This window comes from Salmo salar, chromosome 12 (genome assembly GCF_965601325.2).
Source record: "Salmo salar chromosome 12, fSalSal1, whole genome shotgun sequence".
Taxonomy (NCBI): Eukaryota; Metazoa; Chordata; class Actinopteri; order Salmoniformes; family Salmonidae; genus Salmo; species Salmo salar.
The window spans coordinates 54,064,048-54,078,763 of record NC_138302.1 but is presented as its reverse complement, the minus strand read 5'-3'; positions in this window follow the sequence as shown (position 1 = coordinate 54,078,763).

Sequence of the window (14,716 nt, the reverse complement as noted above, 5' to 3'; positions counted from 1 at the left end):
GTAGTAACAACTCAATCACACAGCACATAATGACTTACATTCCACAGGCTGATCATTTAATTGTTTTATATACAGTACCATGAATGAACATTTGTACAGCATGGTCAACCAACCGGCAGGTCAGTTTTCTTAGGTGACGAGAGGTGGATATTATACTATAGGAGAGTAATCATAGCTATGTAGGGACGTCAGGTGACAGACAGGTAAGCTGAGCATCTTGACAACTATACCAGAGTGTCTGTGTGAGTTTGGCTGTGTGAGCAGAACCACAGAGCTGAGACCAGACAGCTCAGATGTGTCTGTCTGTCTGTCTGTCTGTCTGTCTGTCTGTCTGTCTGTCTGTCTGTCTGTCTGTCTGTCTGTCTGTCTGTCTGTCTGTCTGTCTGTCTGTCTGTCTGTCTGTCTGTCTGTCTGTCTGTCTGTCTGTCTGTCTGAGTTGGAGTTGTCCCTTCTGTCTGGTTGTCTGCCATGGCTCCCTTGACTGGTTCCCTTGCTGCCTTGCCCACTTGGGCTCCTCTCTGCCTCGCTGTCTAGCTATTCTAGCTCTCTTGTCCCCTTCCCTCCTCCTAGCCTACCCCCGCTCGCTCCCCCTATCTCTAGCCCGGCTGGTGTCCTGACTGACTGCATGCCCGGCCCGCACTCACAGGCTGTGCAGCCAGCAGCTAATACACAGGCAGGGTTCTAACCTGGCTGTCAGAGGAGAAGATGTATCCTGTGCATCCTGCATTAGCTTTGTCTGTCAGGCTGCTGTGTCCTTCAGTGACTGACTCTCATTGGTGCTTCTGATGATGATGATCTCTCCCTGTCTGTCTCTGAATACACTCCAACCTCTTCTGGTTCTGTCCTCTGTTGTCGTTCTTCTTTTCTGTTATGATTCTAACGTTTCTATGGTTTCTTTTACACTTCTCCTCTTTTCCTCCTGTCTCCTGTGTGCACTGCTGCTTCCTCTTCTCGTGCCATCCCTCCTTCCTCCTCTTCCTCCTCCTCCACCTGCAGCCTAGCTCCCAGGTAAGTAGCGAAACCGTTTTGGCATGCCCACCCCCCCCCCCACCCCACCCCCACCAACACCCTCCATTCCTCCACCTGAGAGGTGCAACTACCCCCATCCCATTCTAACTCTTGCTGCCTAAACCTGTGAGTCATTTCTGAACATATTAACATGGACTTGTCTATGTCTCATCTGTGTCTCATTTATGTCTCCTGTATTATGTTTCCTGTATGTCTCTTGAATGTTTTCATTGATTTTATATAAAAATGTCAGTGTAATTTACAGCACCTGTATGTCTAACCTGAGTTTCTTGTAGTATGTTGTGTCCGTCTCTACGTGTTTCTAATGAGTCTCACAGTCACCTTGTATTTAACATTTATATGTGTGTTATGCTGTTGGAGTTCTGTGTGTCTTGTTCATGCGTTCATGCGTTATACTGTTCTACAGACAACATGCAGTAGACAAAGTATTAGTAATTCCTCAAAAGTTGTTTCCCCATCCCAAAGGGACATAATCAGGAATCAGGAACGATTGGTATTGGTAGTCCTGGTAGTGGTGCATTACAAAGATGGGTAGTATGACTGTAGAGGGTTGAACTCTGACCCCAACCCTGCCTTTATTTATACAGGAGATACAAAAAATATGTTTTGCGGGAAGGACTTGCTCACGATAGCAGCAATGGTCCGTTCTAACCTTATTTCAACTACTCAGTTGCTACTCTCTCTTTTCTAACTAGATCAATTCCTAGTCATAATGACTAAGTCAGTGTTTGGGTCTCTCGTGTTAAATTGTAGCACTGACATGTTTGTGTTTTGTTCCACAGACACAGAGCAGGATGAAGCTGATTGCAGACAACTATGTAGACGACCACTACCACCCTCATCCTCCTCATCACACCGAACCCCAGCAACCCAACCCGGGCCCGCAGGCTCAGCTCCCCCAGCCACAGTATCAGCACCCTTCCAACCCCCAACAGCAGCAACAGCTGCAACCCTGTCCATATAATCATATTCTTTATGTTCTATAAGGTCAAACTGGCTCTAGATCAGCACAATTCTGAGACGTTTTATGACTAAAGGCCCAGAACTCAGAACTCATATTATTTTACTCGTTGTAGCTACTAAACTGGAGCACTTACTGTACTCATCCAAAACCATAATATCTTACTCATCATGAATTTCATTGCCAAATCTAAAGAGAGCACTTTGAGAGGCTGCAATTATAGTAATATTTTGGTCCATTTTGTTTTTAAAATAACATATGTTCTTGCAGACACGATTAGACAAAAAGAAGGCTGTACCTCTCAGTTTCCTATCCTCTCTGTGGTTTGGTGGTCTAATGGCTAGAGTGTTGCATTGTGGGTCTACATCTATGTTTAGATTAACTCTAAGGCTGTGTCTCAAATGGCACCCTACACAGTAGTGAAATACTTTTGACCAGAGCCCCCTGAACCCTGGTCAAAAGTGGTGCACTATAAGGAATAGGGTGCCATTTGGGACAAACTTCAACTCTACTGCAGCTCGTTCCTGATGTGAGGTGAAAAGACACCCAATTTCTATGCTCAGCTTTGTTCTGCAGTCATGCCTTGATCAAGCTGAACACTCTTAACCTTTTCAACCAATACACTGGCATACAAAGTGTCTCTTTAATTAACCGAGGCAATGCAGATTGGATTGATAAGCAACAAGAAGACTTACTATTTCACTATGATATATCAGCATGGAGTAATGCGATGGCTATAGTTACTTCCTACATGTTCTATGTTTGAAAACATTATTGGCATTGTTGAATTAGATTTTCATTATAGCAAGCTGGGACTTATGGTTTGGTTAGCTAAGCTAGCAAGCCTTTTAGTTAGGTTACCAAGGTAACTACTGTAGCTATCTAGTAAACTTGTTAGCTACTTCAGTGGATGTTGAACACATTTCTAGGGGCAAATGTGTTAAATTGTAGCCATGGTATAAAGGCCATGTTTGTTGTTACTGCATATCCTTAAACATCCTGGCAATAACTGGCTGTTGAGACTGTTCTGTATTTTTGTCTTTTTTTGGTCTTTTTTACGAAAACATTATTGCAGTCAGAGTGCAGTATGACTGCAGTACGCTACAGTGTAACTGCAGTTACAGTGCAGTATAATTGCTGTTGAACTGCAGTACACTGCAGTTATGCTGCAATTACTGCGTCCAAAATATCACAGTAGACTTTCTGGAAAGTTTGGTGGAGCGCATTTCCATTCCAATTTTCTTGAAAGACAGCACCATGCAATATCGAAGAGCCCTCAATGCCGCTCGATAATCCTATTTTTCCAACCTAATTGAGGAGAATTAGAACAATACAAAATGTATTTTTGAGACTGTCGTAAAGCTAACTTAAAAGCAGCATTCCTCAGGCAGTGATGAGTTCATGAACTTCTTCGATGAGAAGGTCAGGATCATTAGAAAGCTAATTATGGACTCCTCTTTGAATCTGCGTATTTCTCAAAAACTCAGTTGTCCTAAGTCAACTGTGTTCATTTTCAGCAGACTTAACATGTCTAAATATTTGTATGAACATAACAAGATTCAAAAACTGAGACATAAACTGAACAAGTTCCACAGACATGTGACTAACAAAAATGGAATAATGTGTCCCTGAACAAAGGGGTGGTCAAAATCAAAAGTAACAGTCAGTATTTGGTTCAACCAAGGGCAGTGCAGAGACAGTGGGTCCCACACCAATGAAACATATTCATCCTAAACAATATTTACAGGACAAATACCCCTACTTGAAAACCGACCTGGACTGGGTGTTTTGTAAATGGAATAAATGGACAAACAAAGAAGAAAAGTACAGGTATCCGGTCACAGGAACATTTGATAAGACTAAGTGTGATGTTATAAGTGACATAGTCAAGGGAAGTCAAGCCAGTAAGAAGAAGAGTAATAAGAAGGTTACCATACTGTCAGCCACTATATTGGGACTAATTCGGACTGAAGGGGAGACGTTTTATGCTCAAAGTCAGTTGAAACAGTTGAAGAGTCAATGGGTGATGGAACAAGGGAAAAAGGGGGACCCAGGATATGGGCGCCTTCACCCTACAGCTCCCCCACCTTATGAAGATAAAGAAGGAGGTGTGGAAGTGAGAGAAGGTTTACACCCTTTAATAGCTACTGGTTCAAAGGTAATTATTAACCTGTTGGAGTGTAGGGGGCAGTATTTTCACGGCCGGATGAAAAACGTACCCAATTTAAACAGGTTACTACTCTGGCCCAGAAACTAGCATATGCATATTATTAGTGGGTTTGGGTAGGAAACACTGTGAAGTTTCTAAAACTGTTTGAATGGTGTCTGTGAGTATAACAGAACTCATATGGCAGGCAAAAATCTGAGAAAAAGTCAACCAGGAACTGGAGGATCTGAAAATTGTAGTTCTTCTTTCTAGTCCCTTTTGAAACTACAGTATCTGTGGGGTTACGTTGCAATTCCTAAGGCTTCCATTGGCTGTCAACAGCCTTCAGAAGTTGTTTCAGCCTTCTCCTGTCACTGGGCAGATAATAGGAGCTCAGTTACTGAGTGGCCTGCCTGGCAACAAAGGGATTGGATATGCGCGGTCCAGTTTCTTCTTTTTCTTCTTGAATGAATATGCTATTGTCCGGTTGGAATATTATCGCAATTCTACATTAAAAATACCATAAAGATTGATTTTAAACAGAGTTTTACCATCTTCTAAGTACGGTAATGGAACATTTTGACTTTTTGTGTCTCAAATTACGCTCGCGCATCATGCTTTTGGATACTGACCTGAACGCACGAACAAAACAGAGGTATTTGGACATAAATATGGATTATTTGGAACAAAAACAACATTTCTTGTGGAAGTAGTAGTCCTGGGAGTGCATTCTGACGAAGATCAGCAAAGGTAAGAGAATATTTCTAATACTAATTCTGAGTTTAGGTTGTCCTGAACTTGGCGGGTGTCTGAATAGGTCGCTGTGATGGTTGAGCTATGTACTCACAATATTGAAAAATTTGCTTTCTCCGTAAAGCTATTTTAAAATCTGACACAGCGGTTGCATCCAGGAGTAGTCTATCTATAATTCTATAAATAATTGTTATATATTTTGTCAACGTTTATGATGAGTATTTTTGTAAATTGATGTGCACATTCACCGGACGTTTTGGTGGGAATACATTTTCTGAACATCACGCGCCAATGTAAAATGCTGTTTTTGGATATAAATATTAACTTTATGGAACAAAACATACATGTATTGTGTAACATAATGTCCTAGGAGTGTCATCTGATGAAGATCGTCAAAGGTTAGTGCTTCATTTAGCTGTGTTTTGGGTTTTATTGACAAATGTCCTTTCTTGGAAAATGGCTGTGTGATTATTTTTGTCTATGTACTCTCCTAACATAATCTAATGTTTTGCTTTCGCTGTAAAGCCTTTTTGAAATCGGACAATGTGGTTAGATTAACGTGAATCTTATCTTTAAAATGGTGTAAAATAGTTGATTGTTTGAGGAAATTGAATTGTGGTATTTTAGTTGTTTTTGTATTTGAGTCAATTGGAGGTGTAGCTGTGGATTTATTTCAAGGCCTACCTTCAAACTCAGTGCCTCTTTGCTTGACATCATGGGTAAATCAAAATAAATCAGCCAAGACCTCCGAAAACAAATTGTAGACCTCCACAAGTCTAGTTCATCCTTGGGAGCAATTTCCAAACGTCTGAAGGTACCACGTGCATCTGTACAAACAATAGTATGCAAGTATAAACACCATGGGACCACGCAGCCGTCACACCGCTCAGGAAGGAGATGCGTTCTGTCTCCTAGAGATGAATGTACTTTGGTGCGAAAAGTGCAAATCAATCCCAGAACAACAGCAAAGGACCTTATGAAGATGCTGGAGGAAACAGGTACAAAAGTATCTATATCCACAGTAAAACGAGTCCTATATCGACATAACCTGAAAGGTCGCTCAGCAAGGAAGAAGCCACTGCTCCAAAACCGCCATAAAACAGACAGACTACGGTTTGCAACTGCACATGGGGACAAATATCATACTTTTTGGAGAAATGTCCTCTGGTCTAATGAAACCAAAGTAGAACTGTTTGCCCATAATGACCATCGTTATGTTTGGAGGAAAAAGGGGGAGGATTTCAAGCCGAAGAACACCATCCCAACCGTGAAGCATGGCAGCGGCAGCATCATGTTGTGGGGGTGCTTTGCTGCAGGAGGGACTGGTGCACTTCACAAAATAGATGGAATCATGAGGCAGTCAGGAAGTTAAAGCTTGGTCGCAAATGGGTCTTCGAAATGGACAATGACCCCAAGCATACTTCCAAAGTTGTGGCAAAATGGCTTAATGACAACAAAGTCAAGGTATTGGAGTGGCCATCACAAAGCCCTAACCTCAATCCTATAGAAAATGTGTGGGCAGAACTGAAAAAGTGAGCGCGAGCAAGAGGCCTACAAACCTGACTCAGTTACACCAGCTCTGTCAGGAGTTACGGGCCAAAATTCACCCAACTTATTGTGGGAAGCTTGTGGAAGGCTACCCAAAACGTTTGACCCAAGTTAACCTGTTAGGGCTAGGGGGCAGTATTGACACGGCTGGATAAAAAACGTACCCGATTTAATCTGGTTACTACTCCTGCCCAGTAACTAGAATATGCATATAATTATTGGCTTTGGATAGAAAACACCCTAACGTTTCTAAAACTGTTTGAATGGTGTCTGTGAGTATAACAGAACTCCTATGGCAGGCCAAAACCTGAGAAGATTTCAAGCAGAAAGTGGCCTGTCTGAGAAGTAGTGTTTCATCTTGGCTCTTTTTATTGAAGACTCAGGATCTTTGCAATAACGTGACACTTCCTACGGCTTCCATAGGGTCTCAGAGCCCGGGAAAAAGTTGAACGATATCGAGGCAGGCTCTGGCTGAAACACTTTATCGCTTTTTGCAGTGGCCACTCAGAGTACTATGGGCTTAGGCGCGTGCCCGCTTCGACCGAATGCTTTCTTTTCCTTTGTCTGTTTATCTAAACGCAGATTCCCGGGCGGAATATTATCACTTTTTTATGAGAAAAATGGCATAACAATTGATTTTAAACAGCGGTTGACATGCTTCGAAGTACGGTAATGGAATATTTAGAATTTTTTTGTCACGAATTGCGCCATGCTCGCCACCCTTATTTACCCTTAAGGATAGTGTCTAGAACGCACGAACAAAACGCCGCTGTTTGGATATAACGATGGATTATTTTGGACCAAACCAACATTTGTTATTGAAGTAGAAGTCCTGGGAGTGCATTCTGACGAAGACAACAAAGGTAATAACATTTTTCTTATTGTAAATCTGACTTTGATGAGTGCTAAACTTGCTGGGTGTCTAAATAGCTAGCCCTGTGATGCCGGGCTATCTACTGAGAATATTGCAAAATGTGCTTTCACCGAAAAGCTATTTTAAAATCGGACATATCGAGTGCATAGAGGAGTTCTGTATCTATAATTCTTATAATAATTGTTATGCTTTTTGTGAACGTTTATCGTGAGTAATTTAGTAAATTCACCGGCAGTGTTCGGTGGGAATGCTAGTCACATGCTAATGTAAAAAGCTGGTTTTTGATATAAATATGAACTTGATTGAACAAAACATGCATGTATTGTATAACATAATGTCCTAGGGTTGTCATCTGATGAAGATCATCAAAGGTTAGTGCTACATTTAGCTGTGGTTTGGGTTTATGTGACATTATATGCTAGCTTCAAAAATGGGTGTCTGATTATTTCTGGCTGGGTACTCTGCTGACATAATCTAATGTTTTGCTTTCGCTGTAAAGCCTTTTTGAAATCGGACAGTGTGGTTAGATTAACGAGAGTCTTATCTTTAAAATGGTGTAAAATAGTCATATTTTTGAAAAATTGAAGTAATATCATATCTAAGGTATTTGAATAACGCGCCACAGGATTCAACTGGCTGTTGAGTAGGTGGTACATAGAGGTTAAACAATGTAAAGGCAATTCTACCAAATACTAATTGAGTGTATGTGAACTTCTGACCGACTGGAAGTGTGATTAAATAAATAAAAGCTGAAATAAATCATTCTCTCCACTATTATTCTGACATTTCACATTCTTAAAATAAAGTGGTGAACTGAACTGACCTAAGACATAGCATTTTTACTAGGATTAAATGTCAGGAATTGTGAAAAACTGAGTTTAAATGTATTTGGCTAAGATGAATGTAAAGTTCCGACTTCAACTGCATGTATTATTATGGATTTATAATCAGCTATAACGGGGCGGTCATTTTACGACCGGGAACACAGAATTAATTAACATGAAATGAACACAACAGGAGGGTTAAAGTGGCATTATTTAAAGTGACATTGTTTAAAGTGACTAGTTATCCATTTATTAAAGTGTCCAGTGATGGGGTCTCATTGTAGGCAGCAGCCTCTCTGAGTTAGTGATTGCTGTTTAGCAGTCTGATGGCCTTGAGATAGAAGCAGTTTTTCAATGTCTCAGTCCCAGCTTTGATGCACCTGTACTGACCTCTCCTTATGGATGATAGCGGTGTGAACAGGCAGTGGCTCGGTTGGCTATTGTCCTTGATGATCTTTTTGGCCATCCTGTGATATCGGGTGCTGTAGGTGTCATGGAGGACAGGTAATTTTCCCTCGGTGATGCGTTGTGCAGACCGCACCACCCTCTGGAGACCCTTGCAGTTGAGGGAGGAGCAGTTGCCGTACATGCATTTGCTGTGATGCAGCCCGACAGGATGCTCTCGATTGGATATCCATAAAAGTTTATCACAGTTTTGGGTGACAAGCCAAATTTCTTCAGCCTCCTGAGGTTGAAGAGGCGCTGTTACTCCTTCTTCACCACACTGTCTGTGTGGGTGGACCATTTCAGTTTGTCTGTGATGTGTACGCCCAGGAACTTAAAACTTTCCACCTTCTCCACTGCTGTCCCTTTGATGTGAATAAGGGGGCTCTCCCTCTGCTTTTTCCTGAAATCCATGAACGTCTCCTTTGTTTTGTTGACGTTGAGTGAGAGGTTGTTTTCCTGACACCACACTCCGAGTGCCCTCACCTCCTCCCTGGAGGCTGTCTCGTCATTGTTGGTGATCAGGCCCGCTACTGATGTGTTGTCTGCAAACTTGATGATTGAGTTGGAGGCGTGCATGACCACACAGTCGTGGGTGAACATGGAGTACAGGAGAGTGCTGAGCACACACCCTTGTGGGGCCCCAGTGTTGAGGGTCAGTGAAGCGGAGATGTTATTTCCTACCTTCATCACCTGGGGGCGGCCCGTCAGAAAGACCAGGACCCAGTTGCACAGGGCGGGGTTGAGACCCAGGGCCTCCAGCTTGATGATGGGCTTGGAGGGTACTATGGTGTTGAATGCTGAGCTGTAGTCAATAAACAGCATTCTTACATAGGTATTTTTTTTGTCCAGATGGGATAGGGCAGTGTGCAGTGTGATGGCAATTGCGTCATCTGTAGACCTGTTGGGGTGGTATGCAAACTGAAGTGGGTCTAGGGTGGCCGGTAAGGTGGCAATGATATGATCCTTAACTAGCTTCTCAAAGCACTTCATGATGACAGAAGTAAGTGCTACGGGGCGGTTTTGTTGTCATTTAGTTCAGTTATCTTCGCCTTCTTGGGTACAGGAACAATGGTAGCCATCTTGAAGCATGTGGGGACAACAGACTGGGATAGGGAGTGACTGAATATGTCTGTAAACACACTAGCCAGCTGGTCTGCGCATGCTCTGAGGAGGCGGCTAGGGATGCCGTCCGGGCCAGCATCCCTGCGAAGGTCAACAAATGTAAATGTTTTACTCACGTCAGCCACGGATAAGGAGAGGGGGGATGCAGTCTTTGTTAGCGAGCCACGACGGTGGCACTGTATCATCCTCAAAGCGGCTAAAGAAGGTGTTTAGTTTGTCGGGAAGCGTGACGTCGGTGTCCATGACGTGGCTGTTTTTATTTTTGTAGTCCATGATTTCCTGTAGACCCTGCCAAATATGTCTTGTGTCTGAGCAGTCGAATTGCAATTCCACCTTGTCCCTGTACCGGCACTTCGCTTGTTTGATTGCCTTGCGGAGGGAATAACTACATTGTTTAAACTCAGCCATATTTCCAGACCTCTTTCCATGTTTAAATGCGGTGGATTGCGCGTTCAGTTTTGCGGAAGTGGATGTCGGCAAATATTCTACTTTTAAAGAGATTGTCCCACCCTGATCTGTTTCACCTGCCTTTGTGATTGTCTCCACACCCCTCCAGGTGTCGCCCATCTTCACGATTATCCCCTGTGTATTTATACCTGTTTTTTCTGTCTGTCTGTGCCACTTCATCTTGTTTGATCAAGTCAACCAGCATTTTGTGTCTTAGCGCCTGCTTTTTCTAGTTTTTCTAGTTTTTCTAGTCTCTCTTATCTTGCCTGTCCTGACTCTGAGCCCGCCTGCCTGACCACTCTGTCTGTCCCGACATCTGCCTTACCCAGACCCTGAGCCTGCCTGCCATCCGGTACTGCTGCCCGACATCTGGTTCTCTGACCCCTGCCTGCCTTGACCTGTCTATTGCCTGCCCTTGTTGGATTATTAAACCATTGTTAATTCGACATTGTCTGCATCTGGGACTAACCTTTAAACCTGATAAAATATGATTGTGGCTCAAGCAGCCTGAAATGTTTTCAGTCAGACATTCACGCTTGCCATGAAGAGTTGAAATATCTAGCCAACATTTTGAATTTCATAACATCATCAGTGAACTTCAGAGGTGTATTGATTTGATGCTTTGGCTTTGATTAGAGGCAAGTACAAACGCATACTAGTTGTAGTCATCACTCCTTCTCGAGAGCCTAGACATTCTGGGTGATGCGAAACAACGTCTTCATCTCACTGGATTATTTTCTGGCGAGCTCTCATTGGTTATTGCTCATCACCGTTCTAAAACTTGCCGTTGCACATCTCACACTACACGAGCATTGCAGATTTTGTGCCGATAAAATATTGGGACGTCTTGGACTGCTCAAAGACGAGATCAGTAGCCCTCATCATACCCGCTTACACTAAACGAGCCTCAGTGACTGCTGCGTGCCCCGAGTAGACAACGACATGGGGAGTTTGTCTCCGATCTCAAAAATGTGTCTGGGACAGCTTATTGAATCCAAAATCGTGTAATGTGTGTGCGCCTGGCTTGAGCTTTCCACACCTAGAATGTGCAACATTTGCCCATTGTTATTTTCATAATTTTTCAAGCTTTGTCAAATTGGTTGTTGATCATTGCTAGACATTGCTAGACATTTTCAGGCCTTGCCATAGATTTTCAAGAAGATTTAAGACAAAACTGTAACCCTGCCACTCAGGAACATTCACTGTCGTCTTGGTGACAACTGTAATTTATATTTGGCCTTGTGTTTTAGCTTATTGTCCTGCTGAAAGGTGAATTCATCTCCCAGTGTCTGGTGGAAGCAGACTGAACCAGTTTTCTTCTAGGACTTTGCCTGTGTTTTGCTCCATTCTGTTTATTTTTATCCTGAAAAACTCCCCAGTCATTAAACCCCTTAAGGTTGATGTTTGTGCCCCAGTGGAAATCTAATTAGCATTAAAAAAAACATCCCCTTAAAAACCTTCAGATTAAGCTAGATATATATTTTGCATTGGATGCTCTCAATCCACCACATCCACCTATGTCGCTCTTCCGCATTTGCGGTGAAAGGTGACAGAGCTAGACCGTTGTTTGTCAGACCATGAGACATACCGAAATTCACACAAAATTGTTTGTAGCGTCCAAATGGTAGTTACTACACTGTCGTATTGGCAGGTTTGCTAACAACAAACTATTTAGCTAGCTTCTAGCCAGGTGTTTGTTATGCAATGTAATCTCCTTGTAATTAACAATCAGTGTTGACGAGTGTCCTGACGAGAAGGCAAACTTTTCTAGCAATGCCAGACAAAATTGGGCATTATCAGCTCATTGTTATGGATGTATTCAAATGAATGTCAACAGATAACAGCTACTTTGCTTTTATTCTGACTGCTGAGGTCGTGACTGTGTTAGCCGTGGCTGCAGTAGCCAGCAAGCAAGTGATAAGAACGCTGCCATGCTTGCATAAAGAACAAACGACTGGGTCGCCTCCATCAATATCGAACGATAGACTGGGTCGAGTCTCTAGCAACCAAAAGATGAGAAAGTAGGAATTCTCTTATATAAATAAAAATATCATTAAAAAATGTCATTTCTACCGATAAATGTGTGCTTATAGTATTGTTTTCTTTCTCAAATGTGGTATAAACGGGATAAACAGCATAAACAAATGCAACGGAATAAACTTCACTATTATTCTGGCTGCAGAGGACGTGACTGTGTAGCCGTAGCTAATTGGTTAGCTAGCAGCAAGGAAGGGATAAGAACGTTGCCACTGAGCATGGCAACGGAACATAAAGAACAAACAACTGGGTCGCGTCTGTAAATATTGATCTAATCGAACAAACAAATGTGTCTTGTCTCTAGCAACCAAAAAATAAGGAAAGTATGAATTTGCTTATAGAAATTAAAATATAAACAAAAAATGTTTCCGGTAAATGTGTGCTTTCATGTTGCTATTTAGATTTCCACGGGACTCTAGGGGGTTAAAGATACATATTTTTGCTAAGTATTATTATGTTGTTGATTGATTGTCTTTCCAAATCTCCCAACAGTAGTATTTGTTGCGTTAATTTAAAAATAATGTTGTGATTTTTCAGCCATTCCTGAACTTGTAACCAGGAACAGGCTACCTGGGGGCAATACCAGAATAAATGGTCTAATGATTTTGTCTCTTCACAACAAAATCTGCAGAGCTGAGATGGTTGTATGCCGCATATATTTAAAATTGTGTTTGTGGCAAAAACGTTGTACAGTAATTTAAATTGGAAAAACTCATTGTTGAATCTTGCATCGTTTTGTATATCATACACCTTGTACCATGGAATTGGTACATAAAAAATTAATTCCCTGCTATTTTACATCCTGTGTGGCGCAGTTGTCAACATTTTGGTCCTCAAATGAAACTGATATATTTTTTCAATTTATAAAAATGTTTTTCGACAGTTTTGGTCCTTAATATAGGGCAGACAGACCCGTTTCCTACTTCCTCCTTTATTTCTGTGGTAGTGCTGCAATCAGTTGGTTGTAAGTTTGGATTGGGCAAACCTTCTCATATATTTCCAAAAGCTGCAGTTATGACATAACTCTACCATTTCATTTCATAATAACAAATATAATACCCTGTTAAAGATTTTTTTATAAAAATATTTGTTTTAATCAATCAGAACATTTGAGTTTAACTATAATATTTGTTATAATGTACTTTGAACAAGGTTTCATTTTCAATTAACCGAAAATGAGAAGTAGCAATCTGTATAAAAGCAAATAGGACATTTTTGAACAAGGGATGAGCCTTTCTTATTACTGGAGAACAAGATCGGGTTTAAGTTAAGCTTTTTTATGAGTAAGGTTTTAAGTGATGTCACATCCTGACCATAGTAAGTTGATATTTTCTATGGTAGAGTAGGTCAGGGCATGACAGGGGGTGTTTGTCCGTTTTTGTATTTCTATGTTTAGTTTCTAGTTTTATATTTCTAGGTTGGTTTTTGTTTGGCATGACCTCCAATTAGAGGCAGCCGGTTGTCGTTGTCTCTAATTGGAGGTCATATTTAAGTTGATGTTTGTCCCACTTGTGTTTTGTGGGTGATTATATTTTGTGAGTGTGTTTGTTCCTCCTGCGTCACGGTTTGTGGTTTTGTCTTTCAGTTTATTTTGGTATTGCATTAAGTTTCACAATCTAATAAATATGTGGAACGAAACAGACTCTGCATTTTGGTCTGATCATTTAAACAGCCGTGACAAGTGAGATGTTTTAGTGCTTTAATATTTAATCATTTCAGCCCCACAAACTGATATTCATTATATAAATAGGCATGTTTAATCTTGTCTGGCTTAGCCTTCAAGATAAAGCGAAATATGTTTTGCTCATATGATTTGAAAACTAAATATTCTGGAGAAGGCAACTCCATAAGTAAGTAAGCAAGTAAAATAGGATATAAGTTCATCAGCGTAATTTTTCCATTAATAAAAAAGTATTAATATCTCCGTCGTTAAAGGATCTTGTCTGTTTTTTTGTATTTTGGTAAATTAATTTCTCTCTCTCTCTCTCTCTCTCTCTCTCTCTCTCTCTATCATAATTCAATTCAATTGAAGGGCTTTATTGGCATGAGAAACATATGTTAACATTACCATAGCAAGTGAAATAGATAATGGTTGGAGTGGCGGCCATGGCTGGATACTGACTCTCAGACAGGGGAGACCGCATACTGGACAGCTTTCTGAAGGGACGCTAGAACTACACTGCTATCAATAACTTATTACCATACCCTGTTAGTGGGTATATGTATATAATAAATGTATAATTGACATTAACACCAATCAGACACTAGCCTGGGTGCCAGTCTGTTTATGCTCTCTTGCCAACTCCTTATGAAATGTTGTAAACATGGCAATTACATAAGGAGTTGGCAAGAGAGTAGAAACAGACTGGCACCCAGGCTAAACAGACTATTACATATTATTTGTAAAATAAAAGTTTTAATAATAAACATTGCTCTGTGCACCTTGCCTTCAACACTATCATGCAGTCAATTTCAACAAAGATTATAGAAAGGACACTTGATTGCATAAAACGGTGTTAAAAACACTT